We start from the raw sequence: 24,193 nt of genomic DNA, 5'->3' as shown, positions 1-24,193 counted from the left end.
CACTTGAAAGGGAGTGTTCTCGTCCACTGCCTGTAGCGTGGCCCGCTCAATATCCTGCTTAATGCTTTTGAAGGCGGCATGGGCCTCAGCAGAGAGCGGAAAAGTGGATGCTTTCAAGAGGGGGCGGGCTTTGTCGGAGTAGTTGGGGACCCATTGGGAATAATAAGAAAATAACCCCAGGCACCTTTTCAGGGCATGGGAGTGTTGGGCAGGGGCAGCTCCCGTAGGGGGCGCAATCGGTCGGGGTCTGGTCCGATTTCCCCATTCTCCACCACGCTGCCTAGTATGCAGAGGCGCGTGGTGTTGTAAGCGCACTTGTCCTCGTTGTAGGTGAGGTTGAGTTTTTGTGCGGTTTTCAGGAACCTCTCGAGGTTCGAGTCATGATCCTGCTGGTTGTGACCGCAGATGGTGATGTTGTCGAGGTAGGGGAAGGTTGCCTGCAAGTGGTGGTCATCGACCATGCGGTCCATCTCCCTCTGGAAGACCGAGACCCCATTCGTCACCCCAAAGGGGACTCTGAGGAATTGGTAGAGGCGTCCGTTCGCCTCGAAGGCGGTGTACGGGCGGTCCTCTGGTCTGATAGGGAGCTGGTGGTACGCTGACTTGAGGTCGATGGTGGAGAACACCCGGTATTGGGCGATTTGGTTCACCATTTCTGATATGCGGGGTAGCGGGTAGGCATCTAGTTGGGTGTACCTGTTGATCGTTTGGCTATAGTCGATCACCATCCGTTTCTTCTCGCTACCCCTTACCACCACCACTTGGGCGCGCCACGGGCTATTGCTGCGTTCAATAATGCGCTCTTTCAGGAGCCTGTCTACCTCGGTCGCGATAAACCGCCTGTCCTCCCAGCTGTACCTCCTGCTTTTGGTCGCTATTGGCCGGCAGTTAGGGGTAAGGTTCGCGAATAGCGAAGGCGGCTTTACCTTCATGGTAGCCAGACCGCACACTGTGAGGGGCGGCTGGGACCCACCGTAATTGAGCGTGATGCTTTGGTGGTAGCACTGGAAATCCAGGCCCAAGATCATGCTCGCACATAGATTCTTCATGATTAATACTTTAAAATTATCGTATACAGTTCCGTTAACGGACAATTGTACCGTGCAGTAACCCATAATGGTCGATGTCTGGGTTTTATCAGCCATAGAGATGGTACCCTGAGTAGGGACCACCTTTAGGGAGAGTTGTTGTACCAGTTCAGGGTGGATAAAACTCTCCGTGCTTCCACTGTCAATTAAACATTTAACCCTGCACCCGTTTACCTCGATGTCCACCATTGATTTGGATAGCGGGTGCGGCCTGGTCTGGTCCACTGTGACCGATGCCACTGTAGGGCCCTGATCGAGACAAGATGGCGTCCACGCTGTCTGCTCACAAGATGGCGGACCCCACGAGGTCGGGCAAGATGGCGTCCAAGATGGCCGCTCCCACGGCGCACACGCGGCGGTGGCGGGTTTTCCGGCGGGGTACCCTCTGCACACCTTCCCGAAGTGCCCCTTCTTACCGCACTTAAAGCAGGTGGTGCCTTTCGCCGGGCACAGGTTTCTGGTGTGCTTCGGCTGCCCGCAGAAGTAGCAGTTGGGTCCCCGATGCGTCGCGGCTGTCGTAGGGCTTCTGGGGGGAGAGCGGGGCCCCGACGTTGTCGGGCTGCCGGGCGGGGAAGATGCCTTCCAAGATGGCGGCACCCTTGGTGCACACGTGGCGGCGTGGACGGCGCGGGCTGAAGAGTAGGCGTCCGAGTTTCTCTGGGCCACATCCAGGGATCGTGCTGTGCCCGCAGCCTGTTTCAGGTCCAATCCCGTTTTTTCCAGCAGTCTCTGCCGGATGTAAGTGGAACTGAGGCCTGTGATAAAGGCATCGCGAACAAGCTCGTCAGTGTACACTGCGGCTTTTACATCTTGGCACTTGCAGTCTTTGCCAAGCGTTTTCAGGGTGCCTAGGAACTCCTCCACCGATTCCCCAGGTCGCTGTGCGCGAGTAGCGAGCAGATGCCTAGCATACACCTCATTCGTAGGCTGCTGGTAATGCGCCTTTAAGATGTCACAGGCGGCCGGGTACGTGTCGGCGTCTTGGATGAGGGGGTAAACCCGGTGGCTTACCCAATTCCGCAGAATTCCGAGTTTCATACTCGCAGCGTCCGTAGCGTCTTTGACGGCTGCGGAATTGTCCAGGAAGAATTCCATACACATAAACCAGTGTCCGAAGCATGCCGATGCGTCCGAAGCATGCTGGTCCAAATCCAAACGTTTGGGTTTCAGGAGTTGATCCATTGTGTTGAAAATTAAGTCAATAAAATTGATGTGCCTCAATAAATCCGAGACTCGATGTTAGCGAAACAAAACAAGGCTTTTATTGACTTAGAAGGTAACACACAGAGGAGAATGTATCTTCCATCCAGAGGTCTGCCGTACTGGATGTGCTGCAGGCTGGGCCAGCTTACATAGGAGCCAGGTATGGGCAGAGCCCTACACACAGTACAATGCAATGGAAATGAAACTGAAACCAACCACAGTCACAGGCAGAGAAATACTGATGAGTGATGAATGGAATATTTCATCACAGAGAGCTCGAGAGAGGTGGAGGGCTCGAGAGAGAGGTGGAGGGCGCGAGAGAGGTGGAGGGCTCGAGAGAGTGGCAGAGGGCTCGAGAGAGGTGGAGGGATCGAGAGAGGCGGAGGGCTCGAGAGAGGTGGAGGGATCGAGAGAGGTGGAGGGATCGAGAGCGGTGGAGGGATCGAGGGAGGTGGAGGGATCGAGAGAGGTGGAAGGCTCGAGACAGGTGGAGGGCTCGAGAGAGAGGTGGAGGGCTCGAGAGAGGTGGAGGGCTCGAGAGAGAGGCGGAGGGTGAGAGAGAGGTGGAGGGCTCGAGAGAGAGGCGGAGGGCTCGAGAGAGAGAGAGAGAGAGGCGGAGTGTTCGAGAGAGAGAGGCGGAGGGCTCGAGTGAGAGAGGCGGAGGGTGAGAGAGAGGTGGAGGGCTCGAGAGAGAGAGAGGCGGAGGGCTCGAGAGAGTCGGAGGGTGAGAGAGAGGTGGAGGGTGAGAGAGAGGTGGAGGGTGAGAGAGAGAGGCGGAAGGCTCAAGAGGTGGAGGGTTTGAGAGAGAGGTGGAGGGCTCAATAGAGGTGGCGGGCTCGAGAGAGGTGGAGGGCTCGAGAGAGGCGGAGGATGAGAGAGAGGTCGAGGGCTCGAGAGAGGTGGAGGGCTCAAGGGAGAGGCGGAGGGCTCGAGAGAGAGGCGGGGGGCTCGAGAGAGAGAGAGAGAGAGGCGGAGGGCTCGAGAGAGAGAGGCGGAGGGCTCGAGAGAGAGAGAGAGAGAGAGAGGCGGAGGGCTCGAGGGAGAGGCGGAGGGCTCGAGAGAGAGAGAGGCGGAGGGCTCGAGAGAGGCGGAGGGCTCGAGAGAGAGAGAGAGGCGGAGGGCTCGAGAGAGGAGGAGGGCTTGAGAGAGAGAGGTGGAGGGCTCAAGAGAGAGAGGTGGAGGGCTCGAGAGAGAGGTGGAGGGCTCGAGAGAGAGAGGCGGAGGGCTCGAGAGAGGTGGAGGGCTCGAGAGAGGTGGAGGGCTTGAGAGAGAGGCGGAGGGATCGAGAGAGGCGGAGGGCTCAAGAGAGGCGGAGTGATCGAGAGAGGCGGAGGGATCGAGAGAGGTGGAGGGCTCGAGAGAGGTGGAGGGCTCGAGAGAGGCTGAGGGCTCGAGAGAGAGGTGGAGGGCTCGAGAGAGGTGGAGGGCTCGAGAGAGAGGCGGAGGGCTCAAAAGAGAGAGAGAGAGGCAGAGGGTGAGAGAGAGAGGCGGAGGGTGAGAGCGAGAGCTGGAGGGCTCGAGAAAGTTGGAGGGCTAGAGAGAGAGGCGGAGGTCTCGAGAGAGAGAGAGAGGCGGAGGGTGAGAGAGAGGTGGAGGGCTCGAGAGAGAGAGAGGCGGAGGGTGAGTGAGAGGTAGAGGGCTCGAGAGAGAGGCAGAGGGCGAGAGAGAGGCAGAGGGCGAGAGAGAGAGAGAGGTGGAGGGCGAGAGAAAGGTGGAGGGCTCTAGAGAGGCGGAGGGCTTGAGAGAGGCGGAGGGCTCGAGAGAGAGAGGTGGAGGGCTCGAGAGAGAGGTGGAGGGTGAGTGAGAGGTAGAGGGCTCGAGAGAGAGGTGGAGGGCTCGACGGAGAGAGAGGCGGAGGGCTCGAGACAGAGAGAGAGGCGGAGGGTGGGAGAGAGGCGGAGGGTGAGAGAGAGAGATGGAGGGCTCAAGAGAGGTGGAGGGCTCGAGAGAGGTGGAGGGCTCGAGAGAGAGGTGGAGGGCTCGAGAGAGAGAGGCGGAGGGTGAGTGAGAGGTAGAGGGCTCGAGAGAGAGGCAGAGGGTGAGAGAGAGGCAGAGGGCGAGAGAGAGAGAGAGGTGGAGGGCGAGAGAAAGGTGGAGGGCTCTAGAGAGGCGGAGGGCTTGAGAGAGGCGGAGGGCTCGAGAGAGAGAGGTGGAGGGCTCGAGAGAGAGGTGGAGGGTGAGTGAGAGGTAGAGGGCTCGAGAGAGAGGTGGAGGGCTCGAGGGAGAGAGAGGCGGAGGGCTCGAGACAGAGAGAGAGGCGGAGGGTGGGAGAGAGGCGGAGGGTGAGAGAGAGAGATGGAGGGCTCAAGAGAGGTAGAGGGCTCGAGAGAGGTGGAGGGCTCGAGAGAGGCGGAGGGCTCGAGAGAGAGGTGGAGGGCTCGAGAGACAGGTGGAGGGTGAGAGAGAGGCGGAGGGTGAGAGAGAGGTGGAGTGCTCGAGAGAGAGAGAGAGGAGGAGGGCTCGAGGTAGGTGGAGGGTGAGAGAGAGGCGGAGGGCTCGAGAGAGAGGTGGAGGGCTCGAGAGAGCTGGAGGGCTCGAGAGAGGTGGAGGGATCGAGAGAGGCGGAGGGCTCGAGAGAGGTGGAGGGATCGAGAGGTGGAGGGATCGAGAGAGGTGGAGGAATCGAGGGAGGTGGAGGGCTCGAGAGAGGTGGAGGGATCGAGAGAGGTGGAGGGTTCGAGAGATGGAGGGCTCGAGAGAGGTGGAGGGCTCGAGAGAGGTGGAGGGCTCGAGAGAGAGGTGGAGGGCTCGAGAGAGAGGTGGAGGGCTCGAGAGAGAGGTGGAGGGCTCGAGAGAGAGGCGGAGGGTGAGAGAGAGCGGCGGAGGGCTCGAGAGAGAGAGAGTGGCGTAGGGTGAGAGAGAGGTGGAGGGCTCGAGAGAGAGGTGGAGGGCTCGAGGGAGGTGGAGGGCTAGAGAGAGAGGCGGTGGGCTCGAGTGAGAGAGGCGGAGGGCTCGAGTGAGAGAGGCGGAGCGTGTGAGAGAGGTGGAAGGCTCGAGAGAGAGGCGGAGGGCTCGAGAGAGAGAGAGAGGCGGAGGGCTCGAGAGAGTCGGAGGGTGACAGAGAGGTGGAGAGTGAGAGAGAGGTGGAGGGCTCGAGAGAGGCCGAAGGCTCAAGAGGCGGAGGGCTCGAGAGAGAGGTGGAGGGCTCAATAGAGAGGCGGAGGGCTCAAGAGAGAGAGAGGTGGAGGGCTCGAGAGACAGGTGGAGGGTGAGAGAGAGGTGGAGGGTGAGAGAGAGAGGTGGAGGGCTCGAGAGAGAGTTGGAGGGCTAGAGAGAGAAGCGGAGGGCTCGAGAGCGAGAGAGGCGGAGGGCTTGAGAGAGAGAGAGGCGGAGGGTGAGAGAGAGGAGGAGGGCTCGAGAGAGAGAGAGAGAGGCGGAGGGCTCGAGAGAGGTGGAGGGCTCGAGAGAGAGAGAGGTAGAGTGCTCGAGGGAGAAGAGGAGGGCTCGAGAGAGAGAGAGAGAGGCGGAGGGCTCGAGAGAGAGAGGCGGAGGGCTCGAGAGAGAGGCGGAGGGTGAGAGAGAGGTGGAGGGCTCGAGAGAGGTGGAGGGCTCAAGAGAGAGGTGGAGGGCTCGAGAGAGAGGTGGAGGGCTCGAGGGAGAGGCGGAGGGCTCAAGAGAGGTGGAGGGCTCGAGAGAGAGGTGGAGGGCTCGAGAGAGAGAGGTGGAGGGCTCGAGCGAGGCGGAGGGCTCGAGAGAAGCGGAGGGCTCGAGAGAGAGAGGTGGAGGGCTCGAGAGATGTGGAGGGCTCGAGCGAAGCGGAGGGCTCGAGAGAGAGGTGGAGGGCTCGAGTGAGAGGTGGCGGGCTCGAGAGAGAGAGAGAGGTGGAGGGCTCTAGATAGGCGGAGGGCTCGAGAGAGAGAGGTGGAGGGCTCGAGAGAGGCGGAGGGCTCGAGATTGAGGCGGAGGGCTCGAGAGAGAGGTGGAGGGCTCGAGAGAGGCGGAGGGCTCGAGATTGAGGCAGAGGGCTCGAGAGAGAGAGAGAGGTGGAGGGCTCGAGTGAGAGTTGGAGGGCTCGAGAGAGAGAGAGAGAGGTGGAGGGCTCTAGAGAGGCGGAGGACTCGAGAGAGAGAGGTGGAGGGCTCGAGAGAGGCGGAGGGCTCGAGAGAGGTGGAGGGCTCGAGAGAGAGTTGGAGGGCTCGAGAGAGAGGTGGAGGGTGAGAGAGAGGCGGAGGGCTCGAGAGAGAGAGGTGGAGGGCTTGATAGAGGTGGAGGGTGAGAGAGGGGCGGAGGGCTCGAGAGAGAGCGAGGTGGAGGGCTCGAGAGAGAGAGGTGGAGGGTGAGTGAGAGGTAAAGGGCTCGAGAGAGAGGTGGAGGGCTCGAGGGAGAGAGAGGCGGAGGCTTCGAGACAGAGAGAGAGGCGGAGGGTGGGAGAGAGGCGGAGGGTGAGAGAGAGAGATGGAGGGCTCAAGAGAGGTGGAGGGCTCGAGAGAGGTGGAGGGCTCGAGAGAGGCGGAGGGCTCGAGAGAGAGGTGGAGGGCTCGAGAGACAGGTGGAGGGTGAGAGAGAGGCGGAGGGTGAGAGAGAGGTGGAGTGCTCGAGAGAGAGAGAGGAGGAGGGTGAGAGGTAGGTGGAGGGTGAGAGAGAGGCGGAGGGCTCGAGAGAGAGGTGGAGGGCTGGAGAGAGGTGGAGGGCTCGAGAGAGGTGGAGGGATCGAGAGAGGCGGAGGGCTCGAGAGAGGTGGTGGGATCGAGAGGTGGAGGGATCGAGAGAGGTGGAGGAATCGAGGGAGGTGGAGGGCTTGAGAGAGGTGGAGGGACCGAGAGAGGTGGAGGGTTCGAGAGATGGAGGGCTCGAGAGAGGTGGAGGGCTCGAGAGAGAGAGGTGGAGGGCTCGAGAGAGAGGTGGAGGGCTCGAGAGAGAGGCGGAGGGTGAGAGAGAGCGGCGGAGGGCTCGAGAGAGAGAGTGGCGTAGGGTGAGAGAGAGGTGGAGGGCTCGAGAGAGAGGTGGAGGGCTCGAGGGAGGTGGAGGGCTAGAGAGAGAGGCTGCGGGCTCGAGAGAGAGAGGCGGAGGGCTCGAGTGAGAGAGGCGGAGCGTGTGAGAGAGGTGGAAGGCTCGAGAGAGAGGCGGAGGGCTCGAGAGAGAGGAGAGAGGCGGAGGGCTCGAGAGAGTCGGAGGGTGACAGAGAGGTGGAGAGTGAGAGAGAGGTGGAGGGCTCGAGAGAGGCCGAAGGCTCAAGAGGCGGAGGGCTCGAGAGAGAGAGTTGGAGGGCTCAATAGAGTGGCGGAGGGCTCGAGAGAGAGAGAGGTGGAGGGCTCAAGAGACAGGTGGAGGGTGAGAGAGAGGTGGAGGGTGAGAGAGAGAGGTGGGGGGCTCGAGAGAGTGTTGGAGGGCTAGAGAGAGAAGCGGAGGGCTCGAGAGAGAGAGAGGCGGAGGGCTTGAGAGAGAGAGAGGCGGAGGGTGAGAGAGAGGAGGAGGGCTCGAGAGAGAGAGAGAGGCGGAGGGCTCGAGAGAGGTGGAGGGCTCGAGAGAGAGAGAGGTAGAGGGCTCGAGGGAGAAGAGGAGGGGCTCGAGAGAGAGAGAGAGAGAGGCGGAGGGCTCGAGAGAGAGGCGGAGGGTGAGAGAGAGGTGGAGGGCTCGAGAGAGGTGGAGGGCTCAAGAGAGAGGTGGAGAGGCTCGAGAGAGAGGTGGAGGGCTCGAGAGAGAGAGGTGGAGGGCTCGAGCGAGGCGGAGGGCTCGAGAGAAGCGGAGGGCTCGAGAGAGAGAGGTGGAGGGCTCGAGAGATGTGGAGGGCTCGAGCGAAGCGGAGGGCTCGAGAGAGAGGTGGAGGGCTCGAGTGAGAGGTGGCGGGCTCGAGAGAGAGAGAGGTGGAGGGCTCTAGATAGGCGGAGGGCTCGAGAGAGAGAGGTGGAGGGCTCGAGAGAGGCGGAGGGCTCGAGATTGAGGTGGAGGGCTCGAGAGAGAGAGAGGTGGAGGGCTCGAGAGAGGCGGAGGGCTCGAGATTGAGGCGGAGGGCTCGAGAGAGAGAGAGAGGTGGAGGGCTCGAGTGAGAGTTGGAGGGCTCGAGAGAGAGAGAGGTGGAGGGCTCTAGAGAGGCGGAGGACTCGAGAGAGAGAGAGAGGTGGAGGGCTCGAGAGAGGCGGAGGGCTCGAGAGAGTTGGAGGGCTCGAGAGAGAGTTGGAGGGCTCGAGAGAGAGAGGTGGAGGGTGAGAGAGAGGCGGAGGGCTCGAGAGAGAGAGGTGGAGGGCTTGATAGAGGTGGAGGGTGAGAGAGGGGCAGAGGGTGAGAGAGAGAGGTGGAGGGCACGAGGTAGGTGGAGGGTGAGAGAGAGGCGGAGAGCTCGAGAGAGGCGGAGGGCTCGAGAGAGAGGTGGAGGGCTCGAGAGAGGTGGAGGGCTCGAGAGAGTGGCGGAGGGCTCAAGATAGGTGGAGGGATCGAGAGAGGCGGAGGGCTCGAGAGAGGTGGAGGGATCGAGAGAGGTGGAGGGATCGAGAGAGGTGGAGGAATCGAGGGTGGTGGAGGGCTCGAGAGAGGTGGAGGGATCGAGAGAGGTGGAGGGATCGAGAGATGGAGCGATCGAGAGAGAGGTGGAGGGCTCGAGAGAGGTGGAGGGCTCGAGAGAGAGAGGTGGAGGGTGAGAGAGAGCGGCGGAGGGCTCGAGAGAGAGAGTAGCGGAGGGTGAGAGAGAGGTGGAGGGCTCGAGAGGTGGAGGGCTCGAGAGAGAGAGGCGGAGGGTGAGAGAGAGAGAGGCGGAGGGCTCGAGAGAGAGAGGCGGAGGGCTCGAGAGAGAGAGGCGGAGGGTGAGAGAGAGCGGCGGAGGGCTCGAGAGAGAGAGAGTGGCGGAGGGTGAGAGAGAGGTGGAGGGCTCGAGAGAGAGGTGGAGGGCTCGAGAGAGAGGCGGAGGGCTTGAGAGAGAGAGAGGCGGAGGGCTCGAGAGAGAGAGAGAGAGGCGGAGGGCTCGAGAGAGAGAGGCGGAGGGCTCGAGTGAGAGAGGCGGAGGGTGAGAGAGAGGCGGAGGGGTGAGAGAGAGAGAGGCGGAGGGTGAGAGAGAGTCGGAGGGTGAGAGAGAGGTGGAGGGTGAGAGAGAGGTGGAGGGCTCGAGAGAGAGGCGGAAGGCTCAAGAGGCGGAGGGCTCGTGAGAGAGAGGTGGGGGGACTCAAGAGAGGTGGAGGGCTCGAGGGCGAGGCGGAGGGGCTCGAGAGAGAGAGGGGGAGGGCTCGAGCGAGAGAGGCGGAGTGCTCGAGAGAGAGAGAGAGAGAGGTGGAGGGCTCGAGAGAGAGAGGTGGAGGGCTCGAGAGTGGCGGAGGGCTCGAGGGAGGTGGAGGGCTCGAGAGAGGCGGAGGGCTCGAGAGAGGTGGTGGGGCTCGAGTGTGGCGGAGGGCTCGAGAGAGGTGGAGGGCTCGAGAGAGGCGGAGGGCTCGAGAGAGAGGCGGAGGCTTGAGAGACAGGCGGAGGGCTTGAGAGAGCGAGGCGGAGGGCTCGAGAGAGGCGGAGGGCTCAAGAGTGGCGGAGGGCCCGAGAGAGAGGCGGAGGGATCGAGAGAAGCGGAGGGCTCAAGAGAGGCGGAAGGCTCGAGAGAGCGGAGGGATCGAGAGAGGCCGAGGGATCGAGAGAGGCAGAGGGATCTGGAGAGGTGGAGGGCTCGAGGGAGAGGTGGATGGCTCGAGAGAGAGAGGTGGAGGGCTCGAGAGAGGTGGAGGGCTCGAGAGAGGCTGAGGGCTCGAGAGAGGTGGAGGGCTCGAGAGAGAGGTGGAGGGCTCGAGAGAGGTGGAGGGCTCGAGAGAGTGGCGGAGGGCTCAAGATAGGTGGAGGGATCGAGAGAGGCGGAGGGCTCGAGAGAGGTGGAGGGATCGAGAGAGGTGGAGGGATCGAGAGAGGTGGAGGAATCGAGGGTGGTGGAGGGCTCGAGAGAGGTGGAGGGATCGAGAGAGGTGGAGGGATCGAGAGATGGAGCGCTCGAGAGAGAGGTGGAGGGCTCGAGAGAGGTGGAGGGCTCGAGAGAGAGGTGGAGGGTGAGAGAGAGCGGCGGAGGGCTTGAGAGAGAGTAGCGGAGGGTGAGAGAGAGGTGGAGGGCTCGAGAGGTGGAGGGCTCGAGAGAGAGAGGGCGGAGGGCTCGAGAGAGAGAGGCGGAGGGCTCGAGAGAGAGAGGCGGAGGGCTCGAGAGAGAGAGGCGGAGGGTGAGAGAGAGCGGCGGAGGGCTCGAGAGAGAGAGAGTGGCGGAGGGTGAGAGAGAGGTGGAGGGCTCGAGAGGAGAGGTGGAGGGCTCGAGAGAGAGGCGGGAGGGCTCGAGAGAGAGAGAGGCGGAGGGCTCGAGAGAGAGAGAGAGAGGCGGAGGGCTCGAGAGAGAGAGAGGCGGAGGGCTCGAGTGAGAGAGGCGGAGGGTGAGAGAGAGGCGGAGGGTGAGAGAGAGAGAGGCGGAGGGCTCGAGAGAGTCGGAGGGTGAGAGAGAGGTGGAGGGTGAGAGAGAGGTGGAGGGCTCGAGAGAGAGGCGGAAGGCTCAAGAGGCGGAGGGCTCGTGAGAGAGAGGTGGGGGGCTCAAGAGAGGTGGAGGGCTCGAGGGCGAGGCGGAGGGCTCGAGAGAGAGAGGGGGAGGGCTCGAGCGAGAGAGGCGGAGTGCTCGAGAGGAGAGAGAGAGAGAGGTGGAGGGCTCGAGAGAGAGAGGTGGAGGGCTCGAGAGTGGCAGAGGGCTCGAGGGAGGTGGAGGGCTCGAGAGAGGCGGAGGGCTCGAGAGAGGTGGAGGGCTCGAGTGTGGCGGAGGGCTCGAGAGAGGTGGAGGGCTCGAGAGAGGCGGAGGGCTCGAGAGAGAGGCGGAGGGCTTGAGAGACAGGCGGAGGGCTTGACAGAGCGAGGCGGAGGGCTCGAGAGAGGCGGAGGGCATAAGAGTGGCGGAGGGCCTGAGAGAGAGGCGGAGGGATCGAGAGAGGCCGAGGGATCGAGAGAGGCAGAGGGATCTGGAGAGGTGGAGGGCTCGAGGGAGAGGTGGATGGCTCGAGAGAGAGAGGTGGAGGGCTCGAGAGAGGTGGAGGGCTCGAGAGAGGTGGAGGGCTCGAGAGAGGCTGAGGGCTCGAGAGAGGTGGAGGGCTCGAGAGAGAGGTGGAGGGCTCGAGAGAGGTGGAGGGCACGAGAGAGAGGCGGAGGGCTCGAGAGAGAGAGAGAGAGGCCGAGGGCTCGAGAGAGAGAGAGAGGCAGAGGGTGAGAGAGAGAGGCGGAGGGTGAGAGAGAGGTGGAGGGTGAGAGAGAGAGGTGGAGGGCTCGAGAGAGTTGGAGGGCTAGAGAGAGAGGCGGAGGGTGAGAGAGAGAGAGAGGCGGAAGGCTTGAGAGAGAGAGAGGCGGAGGGTGAGAGAGAGGTGGAGGGCTCCAGAGAGAGGCAGAGGGCTTGAGAGAGGCAGAGGGCTCGAGAGAGAGGAGGAGGGCTCGAGAGAGAGAGAGAGAGGTGGAGGGCTCCAGAGAGGCGGAGGGCTTGAGAGAGGCGGAGGGCTCGAGAGAGAGAGGTGGAGGGCTCGAGAGAGGTGGCCGGCTCGAGAGAGAGGCGGAGGGTGAGTGAGAGGTAGAGGGCTCGAGAGAGAGGTGGACGGCTCGAGGGAGAGGCGGAGGGCTCAAGAGAGGTGGAGGGCTCGAGAGAGAGGTGGAGGGCTCGAGAGAGGCGGAGGACTCGAGAGAGAGAGAGGGGGAGGGCGAGAGAGAGAGGCGGTGGGTGAGAGAGAGGCGGAGGGTGAGAGAGAGGTGGAGGGATCGAGAGAGGTGGAGGGATCGAGAGAGGTGGAGGAATCGAGGGTGGTGGAGGGCTCGAGAGAGGTGGAGGGATCGAGAGAGGTGGAGGGATAGAGAGATGGAGCGCTCGAGAGAGAGGTGGAGGGCTCGAGAGAGGTGGAGGGCTCGAGAGAGAGGTGGAGGGTGAGAGAGAGCGGCGGAGGGCTCGAGAGAGAGAGTGGCGGAGGGTGAGAGAGAGGTGGAGGGCTCGAGAGGTGGAGGGCTCGAGAGAGAGAGGTGGAGGGCTCGAGAGAGAGAGAGGCGGAGGGCTCGAGAGAGAGAGGCGGAGGGCTCGAGAGAGAGAGAGGCGGAGGGTGAGAGAGAGCGGCGGAGGGCTCGAGAGAGAGAGAGTGGCGGAGGGTGAGAGAGAGGTGGAGGGCTCGAGAGAGGTGGAGGGCTCGAGAGAGAGGCGGAGGGCTCGAGAGAGGGAGAGGCGGAGGGCTCGAGAGAGAGAGAGAGAGAGGCGGAGGGCTCGAGAGAGAGAGAGGCGGAGGGCTCGAGTGAGAGAGGCGGAGGGTGAGAGAGAGGCGGAGGGTGAGAGAGAGAGAGGCGGAGGGCTCGAGAGAGTCGGAGGGTGAGAGAGAGGTGGAGGGTGAGAGAGAGGTGGAGGGCTCGAGAGAGAGGCGGAAGGCTCAAGAGGCGGAGGGCTCGTGAGAGAGAGGTGGGGGGCTCAAGAGAGGTGGAGGGCTCGAGGGCGAGGCGGAGGGCTCGAGAGAGAGAGGGGGAGGGCTCGAGCGAGAGAGGCGGAGTGCTCGAGAGAGAGAGAGAGAGGTGGAGGGCTCGAGAGAGAGAGGTGGAGGGCTCGAGAGTGGCGGAGGGCTCGAGGGAGGTGGAGGGCTCGAGAGAGGCGCAGGGCTCGAGAGAGGTGGAGGGCTCGAGTGTGGCGGAGGGCTCGAGAGAGGTGGAGGGCTCGAGAGAGGCGGAGGGCTCGAGAGAGAGAGGCGGAGGTCTCAAGAGTGGCGGAGGGCTCGAGAGAGGCGGAGGGATCGAGAGAGGCCGAGGGATCGAGAGAGGCAGAGGGATCTGGAGAGGTGGAGGGCTCGAGGGAGAGGTGGATGGCTCGAGAGAGAGGTGGAGGGCTCGAGAGAGGTGGAGGGCTCGAGAGAGGTGGAGGGCTCGAGAGAGGCTGAGGGCTCGAGAGAGGTGGAGGGCTCGAGAGAGAGGTGGAGGGCTCGAGAGAGGTGGAGGGCACGAGAGAGAGGCGGAGGGCTCGAGAGAGAGAGAGAGGCCGAGGGCTCGAGAGAGAGAGAGAAGCAGAGGGTGAGAGAGAGAGGCGGAGGGTGAGAGAGAGGTGGAGGGTGAGAGAGAGAGGTGGAGGGCTCGAGAGAGTTGGAGGGCTAGAGAGAGAGGCGGCGGGCTCGAGAGAGAGAGAGAGGCGGAAGGCTTGAGAGAGAGAGAGGCGGAGGGTGAGAGAGAGGTGGAGGGCTCCAGAGAGAGGCAGAGGGCTTGAGAGAGGCAGAGGGCTCGAGAGAGAGGAGGAGGGCTCGAGAGAGAGAGAGAGGTGGAGGGCTCCAGAGAGGCGGAGGGCTTGAGAGAGGCGGAGGGCTCGAGAGAGAGAGGTGGAGGGCTCGAGAGAGGTGGCGGGCTCGAGAGAGAGGCGGAGGGTGAGTGAGAGGTAGAGGGCTCGAGAGAGAGAGGTGGACGGCTCGAGGGAGAGGCGGAGGGCTCAAGAGAGGTGGAGGGCTCGAGAGAGAGGTGGAGGGCTCGAGAGAGGCGGAGGACTCGAGAGAGAGAGAGAGGGGGAGGGCGAAAGAGAGAGGCGGTGGGTGAGAGAGAGGCGGAGGGTGAGAGAGAGGCGGAGGGTGAGGGAGAGGCGGAGGGTGAGAGAGAGGCGGAGGGTGAGAGAGAGGTGGAGGGCTCGAGAGAGGCGGAGGGCTCGAGAGAGAGAGGTGGAGGGCTCAAGAGAGAGGTGGAGGGCTCGAGAGAGAGGTGGAGGGCTCAAGGGAGAGGCGGAGGGCTCAAGAGAGGTGGAGGGCTCGAGAGAGAGGTGGAGGGCTCGAGAGAGAGAGGTGGAGGGCTCGAGTGAGAGGTGGAGGGCTCGAGAGAGAGCGAGGTGGAGGGCTCTAGAGAGGCGGAGGGCTCGAGAGAAAGAGAGGTGGAGGGCTCGAGATAGGTGGAGGGTGAGAGAGAGGCGGAGGGCTCGAGAGAGAGAGGCGGAGGGCTCGAGAGAGAGAGGCGGTGTGCTCGAGAGAGAGAGAGAGGTGGAGGGCTCGAGAGAGAGGTGGAGGGCTCGAGAGTGGCGGAGGGCTCGAGAGAGAGAGGTGGAGGGCTCGAGAGAGGCGGAGGGCTCGAGAGAGAGGTGGAGGGCTTGAGAGAGAGAGGTGGAGGGCTCGAGAGAGGCGGAGGGCTCGAGAGTGCCGGAGGGCTCGAGAGAGAGGCGGAGGGATCGAGAGAGGCGGAGGGCTCGAGAGAGGCGGAGGGCTCGAGAGAGGCGGAGGGATCGAGAGAGGTGGAGGGATCGATAGAGGCAGAGGGATCGAGAGAGGTGGAGGGCTCGAGGGAGAGGTGGGTGGCTCGAAAGAGAGGTGGAGGGCTCGAGAGAGGTGGAGGGCTCGAGAGAGGTGGAGGGCTCGAGAGAGGCTGAGGGCTCGAGAGAGGTGGAGGACTCGAGAGAGAGGTGGAGGGCTCGAGAGAGAGGTGGAGGGCTCGAGAGAGAGGCGGAGGGCTCGAGAGAGAGAGAGAGAGAGGCCGAGGGCTCGAGAGAGAGAGAGAGAGGCAGAGGGTGAGAGAGAGAGGCGGAGGGTGAGAGAGAGATGGAGGGTGAGAGAGAGAGGTGGAGGGCTCGGGAGAGTTGGAGGGCTAGAGAGAGAGGCGGAGGGCTCGAGAGAGAGAGGTGGAGGGCTTGAGAGAGAGAGAGGCGGAGGGTGAGAGAGAGGTGGAGGGCTCGAGAGAGAGAGAGGCAGAGGGCTTGAGAGAGGCAGAGGGCTCGAGAGAGAGAGGAGGAGGGCTCGAGAGAGAGAGAGAGAGGTGGAGGGCTCCAGAGAGGCGGAGGGCTTGAGAGAGGCGGAGGTCTCGAGAGAGAGAGGTGGAGGGCTCGAGAGAGGTGGAGGGCTCGAGAGAGAGGCGGAGGATGAGTGAGAGGTAGAGGGCTCGAGAGAGAGGTGGAGGGCTCGAGGGAGAGGCGGAGGGCTCAAGAGAGATGGAGCGCTCGAGAGAGAGGTGGAGGGCTCGAGAGAGGTGGAGGGCTCGAGAGAGAGGTGGAAGGTGAGAGAGAGCGGCGGAGGGCTCGAGAGAGAGAGTGTCGGAGGGTGAGAGAGAGGTGGAGGGCTCGAGAGGTGGAGGGCTCGAGAGAGAGAGGCGGAGGGCTCGAGAGAGAGAGGCGGAGGGATCGAGAGAGAGAGGCGGAGGGTGAGAGAGAGAGAGGCGGAGGGTGAGAGAGAGCGGCGGAGGGCTCGAGAGAGAGAGTGGCGGAGGGTGAGAGAGAGGTGGAGGGCTCGAGAGAGGTGGAGGGCTCGAGAGAGAGGCGGAGGGCTCGAGAGAGAGAGAGGCGGAGGGCTCGAGAGAGAGAGAGAGAGAGAGGCGGAGGGCTCGAGAGAGAGAGAGAGGCGGAGGGCTCGAGTGAGAGAGGCGGAGGGTGGGAGAGAGGCGGAGGGTGAGAGAGAGAGAGGCGGAGGGCTCGAGAGAGTCGGAGGGTGAGAGAGAGGTGGAGGGTGAGAGAGAGGTGGAGGGCTCGAGAGAGAGAGGCGGAAGGCTCAAGAGGCGGAGGGCTCGTGAGAGAGAGGTGGGGGGCTCAAGAGAGGTGGAGGGCTCGAGGGCGAGGCGGAGGGCTCGAGAGAGAGAGAGAGAGAGAGGTGGAGGGCTCGAGAGAGAGAGGTGGAGGGCTCGAGAGTGGCGGAGGGCTCGAGGGAGGTGGAGGGCTCGAGAGAGGCGGAGGGCTCGAGAGAGGTGGAGGGCTCGAGTGTGGCGGAGGGCTCGAGAGAGGTGGAGGGCTCGAGAGAGAGGCGGAGGGCTCGAGAGAGAGGCGGAGGGCTTGAGAGACAGGCGGAGGGCTTGAGAGAGAGAGGCGGAGGGCTCGAGAGAGAGGCGGAGGGCTCAAGAGTGGCGGAGGGCCCGAGAGAGAGGCGGAGGGATCGAGAGAAGCGGAGGGCTCAAGAGAGGCGGAGGGCTCGAGAGAGGCGGAGGGATCGAGAGAGGCCGAGGGATCGAGAGAGGCAGAGGGATCGGGAGAGGTGGAGGGCTCGAGGGAGAGGTGGATGGCTCGAGAGAGAGGTGGAGGGCTCGAGAGAGGTGGAGGGCTCGAGAGAGGTGGAGGGCTCGAGAGAGGCTGAGGGCTCGAGAGAGGTGGAGGGCTCGAGAGAGAGAGAGGTGGAGGGCTCGAGAGAGGTGGAGGGCACGAGAGAGAGGCGGAGGGCTCGAGAGAGAGAGAGAGGCAGAGGGCTCGAGAGAGAGAGAGAGAGAGGCAGAGGGTGAGAGAGAGCGGCGGAGGGTGAGAGAGAGGTGGAGGGTGAGAGAGAGAGGTGGAGGGCTCGAGAGAGAGTTGGAGGGCTAGAGAGAGAGGCGGAGGGCTCGAGAGAGAGAGAGAGGCGGAAGGCTTGAGAGAGAGAGAGGCGGAGGGTGAGAGAGAGGTGGAGGGCTCCAGAGAGAGGCAGAGGGCTTGAGAGAGGCAGAGGGCTCGAGAGAGAGGAGGAGGGCTCGAGAGAGAGAGAGAGGTGGAAGGCTCCAGAGAGGCGGAGGGCTTGAGAGAGGCGGAGGGCTCGAGAGAGAGAGGTGGACGGCTCGAGAGAGGTGGCGGGCTCGAGAGAGAGGTGGACGGCTCGAGGGAGAGGCGGAGGGCTCAAGAGAGGTGGAGGGCTCGAGAGAGAGGTGGAGGGCTCGAGAGAGGCGGAGGACTCGAGAGAGAGAGAGGGGGAGGGCGAGAGAGAGAGGCGGTGGGTGAGAGAGAGGCGGAGGGTGAGAGAGAGGCGGAGGGTGAGAGAGAGGTGGAGGGCTCGAGAGAGGCGGAGGGCTCGAGAGAGGTGGAGGGCTCAAGAGAGAGGTGGAGGGCTCGAGAGAGAGGTGGAGGGCTCAAGGGAGAGGCGGAGGGCTCAAGAGAGGTGGAGGGCTCGAGAGAGAGGTGGAGGGCTCGAGAGAGAGAGGTGGAGGGCTCGAGTGAGAGGTGGAGGGCTCGAGAGAGAGCGAGGTGGAGGGCTCTAGAGAGGCGGAGGGCTCGAGAGAAAGAGAGGTGGAGGGCTCGAGATAGGTGGAGGGTGAGAGAGAGGCGGAGGGCTCGAGAGAGAGAGGCGGAGGGCTCGAGAGAGAGAGGCGGAGTGCTCGAGAGAGAGAGAGGTGGAGGGCTCGAGAGAGAGGTGGAGGGCTCGAGAGTGGCGGAGGGCTCGAGAGAGAGGTGGAGGGCTCGAGAGAGGCGGAGGGCTCGAGAGAGAGGTGGAGGGCTTGAGAGAGAGAGGTGGAGGGCTCGAGAGAGGCGGAGGGCTCGAGAGTGCCGGAGGGCTCGAGAGAGAGGCGGAGGGATCGAGAGAGGCGGAGGGCTCGAGAGAGGCGGAGGGCTCGAGAGAGGCGGAGGGATCGAGAGAGGTGGAGGGATCGATAGAGGCGGAGGGATCGAGAGAGGTGGAGGGCTCGAGGGAGAGGTGGATGGCTCGAAAGAGAGGTGGAGGGCTCGAGAGAGGTGGAGGGCTCGAGAGAGGTGGAGGGCTCGAGAGAGGTGGAGGGCTCGAGAGAGGCTGAGGGCTCGAGAGAGGTGGAGGACTCGAGAGAGAGGTGGAGGGCTCGAGAGAGGTGCAGGGCTCGAGAGAGAGGCGGAGGGCTCGAGAGAGAGAGAGAGAGGCCGAGGGCTCGAGAGAGAGAGAGAGAGAGAGGCAGAGGGTGAGAGAGAGAGGCGGAGGGTGAGAGAGAGGTGGAGGGTGAGAGAGAGAGGTGGAGGGCTCGAGAGAGTTGGAGGGCTAGAGAGAGAGGCGGAGGGCTCGAGAGAGAGAGAGGTGGAGGGCTTGAGAGAGAGAGAGGCGGAGGGTGAGAGAGAGGTGGAGGGCTCGAGAGAGAGAGGCAGAGGGCTTGAGAGAGGCAGAGGGCTCGAGAGAGAGAGAGGAGGAGGGCTCGAGAGAGAGAGAGAGGTGGAGGGTGAGAGAGAGAGGTGGAGGGCTCGAGAGAGTTGGAGGGCTAGAGAGAGAGGCGGAGGGCTCGAGAGAGAGAGAGGTGGAGGGCTTGAGAGAGAGAGAGGCGGAGGGTGAGAGAGAGGTGGAGGGCTCGAGAGAGAGAGGCAGAGGGCTTGAGAGAGGCAGAGGGCTCGAGAGAGAGAGAGGAGGAGGGCTCGAGAGAGAGAGAGAGGTGGAGGGCTCGAGAGAGGCGGAGGACTCGAGAGAGAGAGAGGGGGAGGGCGAGAGAGAGAGGCGGTGGGTGAGAGAGAGGCGGAGGCTGAGAGAGAGGCGGAGGGTGAGGGAGAGGCGGAGGGTGAGAGAGAGGCGGAGGGTGAGAGAGAGGTGGAGGGCTCGAGAGAGGCGGATGGCTCGAGAGAGAGGTGGAGGGCTCAAGAGAGAGGTGGAGGGCTCGAGAGAGAGGTGGAGGGCTCAAGGGAGAGGCGGAGGGCTCAAGAGAGGTGGAGGGCTCGAGAGAGAGGTGGAGGGCTCGAGAGAGAGAGGTGGAGGGCTCGAGTGAGAGGTGGAGGGCTCGAGAGAGAGCGAGGTGGAGGGCTCTAGAGAGGCGGAGGGCTCGAGAGAAAGAGAGGTGGAGGGCTCGAGATAGGTGGAGGGTGAGAGAGAGGCGGAGGGCTCGAGAGAGAGAGGCGGAGGGCTCGAGAGAGAGAGGCGGTGTGCTCGAGAGAGAGAGAGAGAGGTGGAGGGCTCGAGAGAGAGGTGGAGGGCTCGAGAGTGGCGGAGGGCTCGAGAGAGAGGTGGAGGGCTCGAGAGAGGCGGAGGGCTCGAGAGAGAGGTGGAGGGCTTGAGAGAGAGAGGTGGAGGGCTCGAGAGAGGCGGAGGGCTCGAGAGTGCCGGAGGGCTCGAGAGAGAGGCGGAGGGATCGAGAGAGGCGGAGGGCTCGAGAGAGGCGGAGGGCTCGAGAGAGAGGCGGAGGGATTGAGAGAGGTGGAGGGATCGATAGAGGCAGAGGGATCGAGAGAGGTGGAGGGCTCGAGGGAGAGGTGGATGGCTCGAAAGAGAGGTGGAGGGCTCGAGAGAGGTGGAGGGCTCGAGAGAGGTGGAGGGCTCGAGAGAGGCTGAGGGCTCGAGAGAGGTGGAGGACTCGAGAGAGAGGTGGAGGGCTCGAGAGAGGTGGAGGGCTCGAGAGAGAGGCGGAGGGCTCGAGAGAGAGAGAGAGAGGCCGAGGGCTCGAGAGAGAGAGAGAGAGAGAGGCAGAGGGTGAGAGAGAGAGGCGGAGGGTGAGAGAGAGATGGAGGGTGAGAGAGAGAGGTGGAGGGCTCGAGAGAGTTGGAGGGCTAGAGAGAGAGGCGGAGGGCTCGAGAGAGAGAGGTGGAGGGCTTGAGAGAGAGAGAGGCGGAGGGTGAGAGAGAGGTGGAGGGCTCGAGAGAGAGAGAGGCAGAGGGCTTGAGAGAGGCAGAGGGCTCGAGAGAGAGAGGAGGAGGGCTCGAGAGAGAGAGAGAGGTGGAGGGCTCCAGAGAGGCGGAGGGCTTGAGAGAGGCGGAGGTCTCGAGAGAGAGAGGTGGAGGGCTCGAGAGAGGTGGAGGGCTCGAGAGAGAGGCGGAGGGTGAGTGAGAGGTAGAGGGCTCGAGAGAGAGGTGGAGGGCTCGAGGGAGAGGCGGAGGGCTCGAGAGAGGTGGAGGGCTCGAGAGAGAGGTGGAAGGTGAGAGAGAGCGGCGGAGGGCTCGAGAGAGAGAGTGTCGGAGGGTGAGAGAGAGGTGGAGGGCTCGAGAGGTGGAGGGCTCGAGAGAGAGAGGCGGAGGGCTCGAGAGAGAGAGGCGGAGGGCTCGAGAGAGAGAGGCGGAGGGTGAGAGAGAGAGAGGCGGAGGGTGAGAGAGAGCGGCGGAGGGCTCGAGAGAGAGAGTGGCGGAGGGTGAGAGAGAGGTGGAGGGCTCGAGAGAGGTGGAGGGCTCGAGAGAGAGGCGGAGGGCTCGAGAGAGAGAGAGGCGGAGGGCTCGAGAGAGAGAGAGAGAGAGAGGCGGAGGGCTCGAGAGAGAGAGAGAGAGAGGCGGAGGGCTCGAGTGAGAGAGGCGGAGGGTGGGAGAGAGGCGGAGGGTGAGAGAGAGAGAGGCGGAGGGCTCGAGAGAGTCGGAGGGTGAGAGAGAGGTGGAGGGTGAGAGAGAGGTGGAGGGCTCGAGAGAGAGGCGGAAGGCTCAAGAGGCGGAGGGCTCGTGAGAGAGAGGTGGGGGGCTCAAGAGAGGTGGAGGGCTCGAGGGCGAGGCGGAGGGCTCGAGAGAGAGAGAGAGAGAGAGGTGGAGGGCTCGAGAGAGAGAGGTGGAGGGCTCGAGAGTGGCGGAGGGCTCGAGGGAGGTGGAGGGCTCGAGAGAGGCGGAGGGCTCGAGAGAGGTGGAGGGCTCGAGTGTGGCGGAGGGCTCGAGAGAGGTGGAGGGCTCGAGAGAGGCGGAGGGCTCGAGAGAGAGAGGCGGAGGGCTTGAGAGACAGGCGGAGGGCTTGAGAGAGAGAGGCGGAGGGCTCGAGAGAGAGGCGGAGGGCTCAAGAGTGGCGGAGGGCCCGAGAGAGAGGCGGAGGGATCGAGAGAAGCGGAGGGCTCAAGAGAGGCGGAGGGCTCGAGAGAGGCGGAGGGATCGAGAGAGGCCGAGGGATCGAGAGAGGCAGAGGGATCGGGAGAGGTGGAGGGCTCGAGGGAGAGGTGGATGGCTCGAGAGAGAGGTGGAGGGCTCGAGAGAGGTGGCGGGCTCGAGAGAGGTGGAGGGCTCGAGAGAGGCTGAGGGCTCGAGAGAGGTGGAGGGCTCGAGAGAGAGAGAGGTGGAGGGCTCGAGAGAGGTGGAGGGCACGAGAGAGAGGCGGAGGGCTCGAGAGAGAGAGAGGCAGAGGGCTCGAGAGAGAGAGAGAGAGGCAGAGGGTGAGAGAGAGCGGCGGAGGGTGAGAGAGAGGTGGAGGGTGAGAGAGAGAGGTGGAGGGCTCGAGAGAGAGAGTTGGAGGGCTAGAGAGAGAGGCGGAGGGCTCGAGAGAGAGAGAGGCGGAAGGCTTGAGAGAGAGAGAGGCGGAGGGTGAGAGAGAGGTGGAGGGCTCCAGAGAGAGGCAGAGGGCTTGAGAGAGGCAAAGGGCTCGAGAGAGAGGAGGAGGGCTCGAGAGAGAGAGAGAGGTGGAGGGCTCCAGAGAGGCGGAGGGCTTGAGAGAGGCGGAGGGCTCGAGAGAGAGAGGTGGACGGCTCGAGAGAGGTGGCGGGCTCGAGAGAGAGGCGGAGGGTGAGTGAGAGGTAGAGGGCTCGAGAGAGAGGTGGACGGCTCGAGGGAGAGGCGGAGGGCTCAAGAGAGGTGGAGGGCTCGAGAGAGAGGTGGAGGGCTCGAGAGAGGCGGAGGACTCGAGAGAGAGAGAGGGGGAGGGCGAGAGAGAGAGGCGGTGGGTGAGAGAGAGGCGGAGGGTGAGAGAGAGACGGAGGGTGAGAGAGAGGCGGAGGGTGAGAGAGAGGTGGAGGGTGAGAGAGAGGCGGAGGGCTCGAGAGAGGTGGAGGGCTCAAGAGAGAGGTGGAGGGCTCGAGAGAGAGGTGGAGGGCTCAAGGGAGAGGCGGAGGGCTCAAGAGAGGTGGAGGGCTCGAGAGAGAGGTGGAGGGCTCGAGAGAGAGAGGTGGAGGGCTCGAGTGAGAGGTGGAGGGCTCGAGAGAGAGCGAGGTGGAGGGCTCTAGAGAGGCGGAGGGCTCGAGAGAAAGAGAGGTGGAGGGCTCGAGATAGGTGGAGGGTGAGAGAGAGGCGGAGGGCTCGAGAGAGAGAGGCGGAGGGCTCGAGAGAGAGAGGCGGAGTGCTCGAGAGAGAGAGAGGTGGAGGGCTCGAGAGAGAGGTGGAGGGCTCGAGAGTGGCGGAGGGCTCGAGAGAGAGGTGGAGGGCTCGAGAGAGGCGGAGGGCTCGAGAGAGAGGTGGAGGGCTTGAGAGAGAGAGGTGGAGGGCTCGAGAGAGGCGGAGGGCTCGAGAGTGCCGGAGGGCTCGAGAGAGAGAGAGGCGGAGGGATCGAGAGAGGCGGAGGGCTCGAGAGAGGCGGAGGGCTCGAGAGAGGCGGAGGGATCGAGAGAGGTGGAGGGATCGATAGAGGCAGAGGAATCGAGAGAGGTGGAGGGCTCGAGGGAGAGGTGGATGGCTCGAAAGAGAGGTGGAGGGCTCGAGAGAGGTGGAGGGCTCGAGAGAGGTGGAGGGCTCGAGAGAGGTGGAGGGCTCGAGAGAGGCTGAGGGCTCGAGAGAGGTGGAGGACTCGAGAGAGAGGTGGAGGGCTCGAGAGAGGTGCAGGGCTTGAGAGAGAGGCGGAGGGCTCAAGAGAGAGAGAGAGAGGCCGAGGGCTCGAGAGAGAGAGAGAGAGAGAGAGGCAGAGGGTGAGAGAGAGAGGCGGAGGGTGAGAGAGAGGTGGAGGGTGAGAGAGAGAGGTGGAGGGCTCGAGAGAGTTGGAGGGCTAGAGAGAGAGGCGGAGGGCTCGAGAGAGAGAGAGGTGGAGGGCTTGAGAGAGAGAGAGGCGGAGGGTGAGAGAGAGGTGGAGGGCTCGAGAGAGAGAGGCAGAGGGCTTGAGAGAGGCAGAGGGCTCGAGAGAGAGAGAGGAGGAGGGCTCGAAAGAGAGAGAGAGGTGGAGGGCTCCAGAGAGGCGGAGGGCTTGAGAGAGGCGGAGGGCTCGAGAGAGAGAGGTGGAGGGCTCGAGAGAGGTGGAGGGTTCGAGAGAGAGGCGGAGGGTGAGTGAGAGGTAGAGGGCTCGAGAGAGAGGTGGAGGGCTCGAGGGAGAGGCGGAGGGCTCAAGAGAGGTGGAGGGCTCGAGAGAGAGGTGGAGGGCTCGAGAGAGGCGGAGGACTCGAGAGAGAGAGAGAGGGGGAGGGCGAGAGAGATAGGCGGTGGGTGAGAGAGAGGCAGAGGGTGAGAGAGAGGCGGAGGGTGAGAGAGAGGCGGAGGGTGAGAGAGAGGTGGAGGGCTCGAGAGAGGCGGAGGGCTCGAGAGAGGTGGAGGGCTCAAGAGAGAGGTGCAGGGCTCGAGAGAGAGGTGGCGGGCTCAAGGGAGAGGCGGAGGGCTCAAGAGAGGTGGAGGGCTCGAGAGAGAGGTGGAGGGCTCGAGAGAGAGGTGGAGGGCTCGAGTGAGAGGTGGAGGGCTCGAGAGAGAGCGAGGTGGAGGGCTCTAGAGAGGCGGAGGGCTCGAGAGAGAGAGGTGGAGGGCTCGAGATAGGTGGAGGGTGAGAGAGAGGCGGAGGGTGAGAGAGAGGTGGAGGGTTCGAGAGAGGTGGAGGGCTCAAGAGAGAGGTGGAGGGCTCGAGAGAGAAGTGGAGGGCTCGAGAGAGAGAGAGAGATGGAGGGCTCGAGAGAGGCGGAGGGCTCGAGAGAGAGAGGTGGAGGGCTCGAGATAGGTGGAGGGTGAGAGAGAGGCGGAGGGTGAGAGAGAGGTGGAGGGCTCGAGAGAGGTGGAGGGCTCAAGAGAGAGGTGGAGGGCTCGAGAGAGAGGCGGAGGGCTCGAGAGAGAGAGAGAGAGGTGGAGGGCTCTAGAGAGGCGGAGGGCTCGAGAAAGAGAGAGGTGGAGGGCTCGAGCGAGGCGGAGGGCTCGAGAAAGAGAGAGGTGGAGTGCTCGAGAGAGAGAGGTGGAGGGCTCGAGAGAGGTGGAGGGTGAGGGAGAGGCGGAGGGTAAGAGAGAGGTGGAGGTTTCGAGAGAGGTGGAGGGCTCAAGAGAGAGGTGGAGGGCTCGAGAGAGAGGTGGAGGGCTCAAGGGAGTGGTGGAGGGCTCAAGAGAGGTGGAGGGCTTGAGCGAGGCGGAGGGCTCGAGAGAGGCGGAGGGCTCGAGAGAGAGAGATGAAGGGCTCGAGAGAGTTGGAGGGCTCGAGCGAGGCGGAGGGCTCGAGAGAGAGAGAGGTGGAGGGCTCGAGTGAGAGGTGGAGGGCTCGAGAGAGAGAGAGAGAGAGGCGGAGGGCTCTAGATAGGCGGAGGGCTCGAGAGAAAGGTGGAAGGCTTGAGAGAGGCGGAGGGCTCGAGATTGAGGTGGAGGGCTCGAGTGAGAGGTGGAGGGCTCGAGAGAGTGGCGGAGGGCTCGAGAGAGAGAGAGAGGTGGAGGGTGAGAGGGAGGCGGAGGGCTCGAGAGAGAGAGGTGGAGGGCTCTAGAGAGTCGGAGGACTCGAGAGAGAGGTGGAGGGCTCGAGAGAGGCGGAGGGCTCGAGAGAGAGAGGTGGAGGGCTCGAGAG

The sequence above is a fragment of the Somniosus microcephalus genome, chromosome 11 (genome assembly GCF_052327205.1).
Source record: "Somniosus microcephalus isolate GS21.2 chromosome 11, FLI_Smic_1.0, whole genome shotgun sequence".
Classification (NCBI taxonomy): domain Eukaryota; kingdom Metazoa; phylum Chordata; class Chondrichthyes; order Squaliformes; family Somniosidae; genus Somniosus; species Somniosus microcephalus.
The sequence above is the reverse complement of the archived record's forward strand: the minus strand, read 5'-3'. Positions refer to the sequence as shown.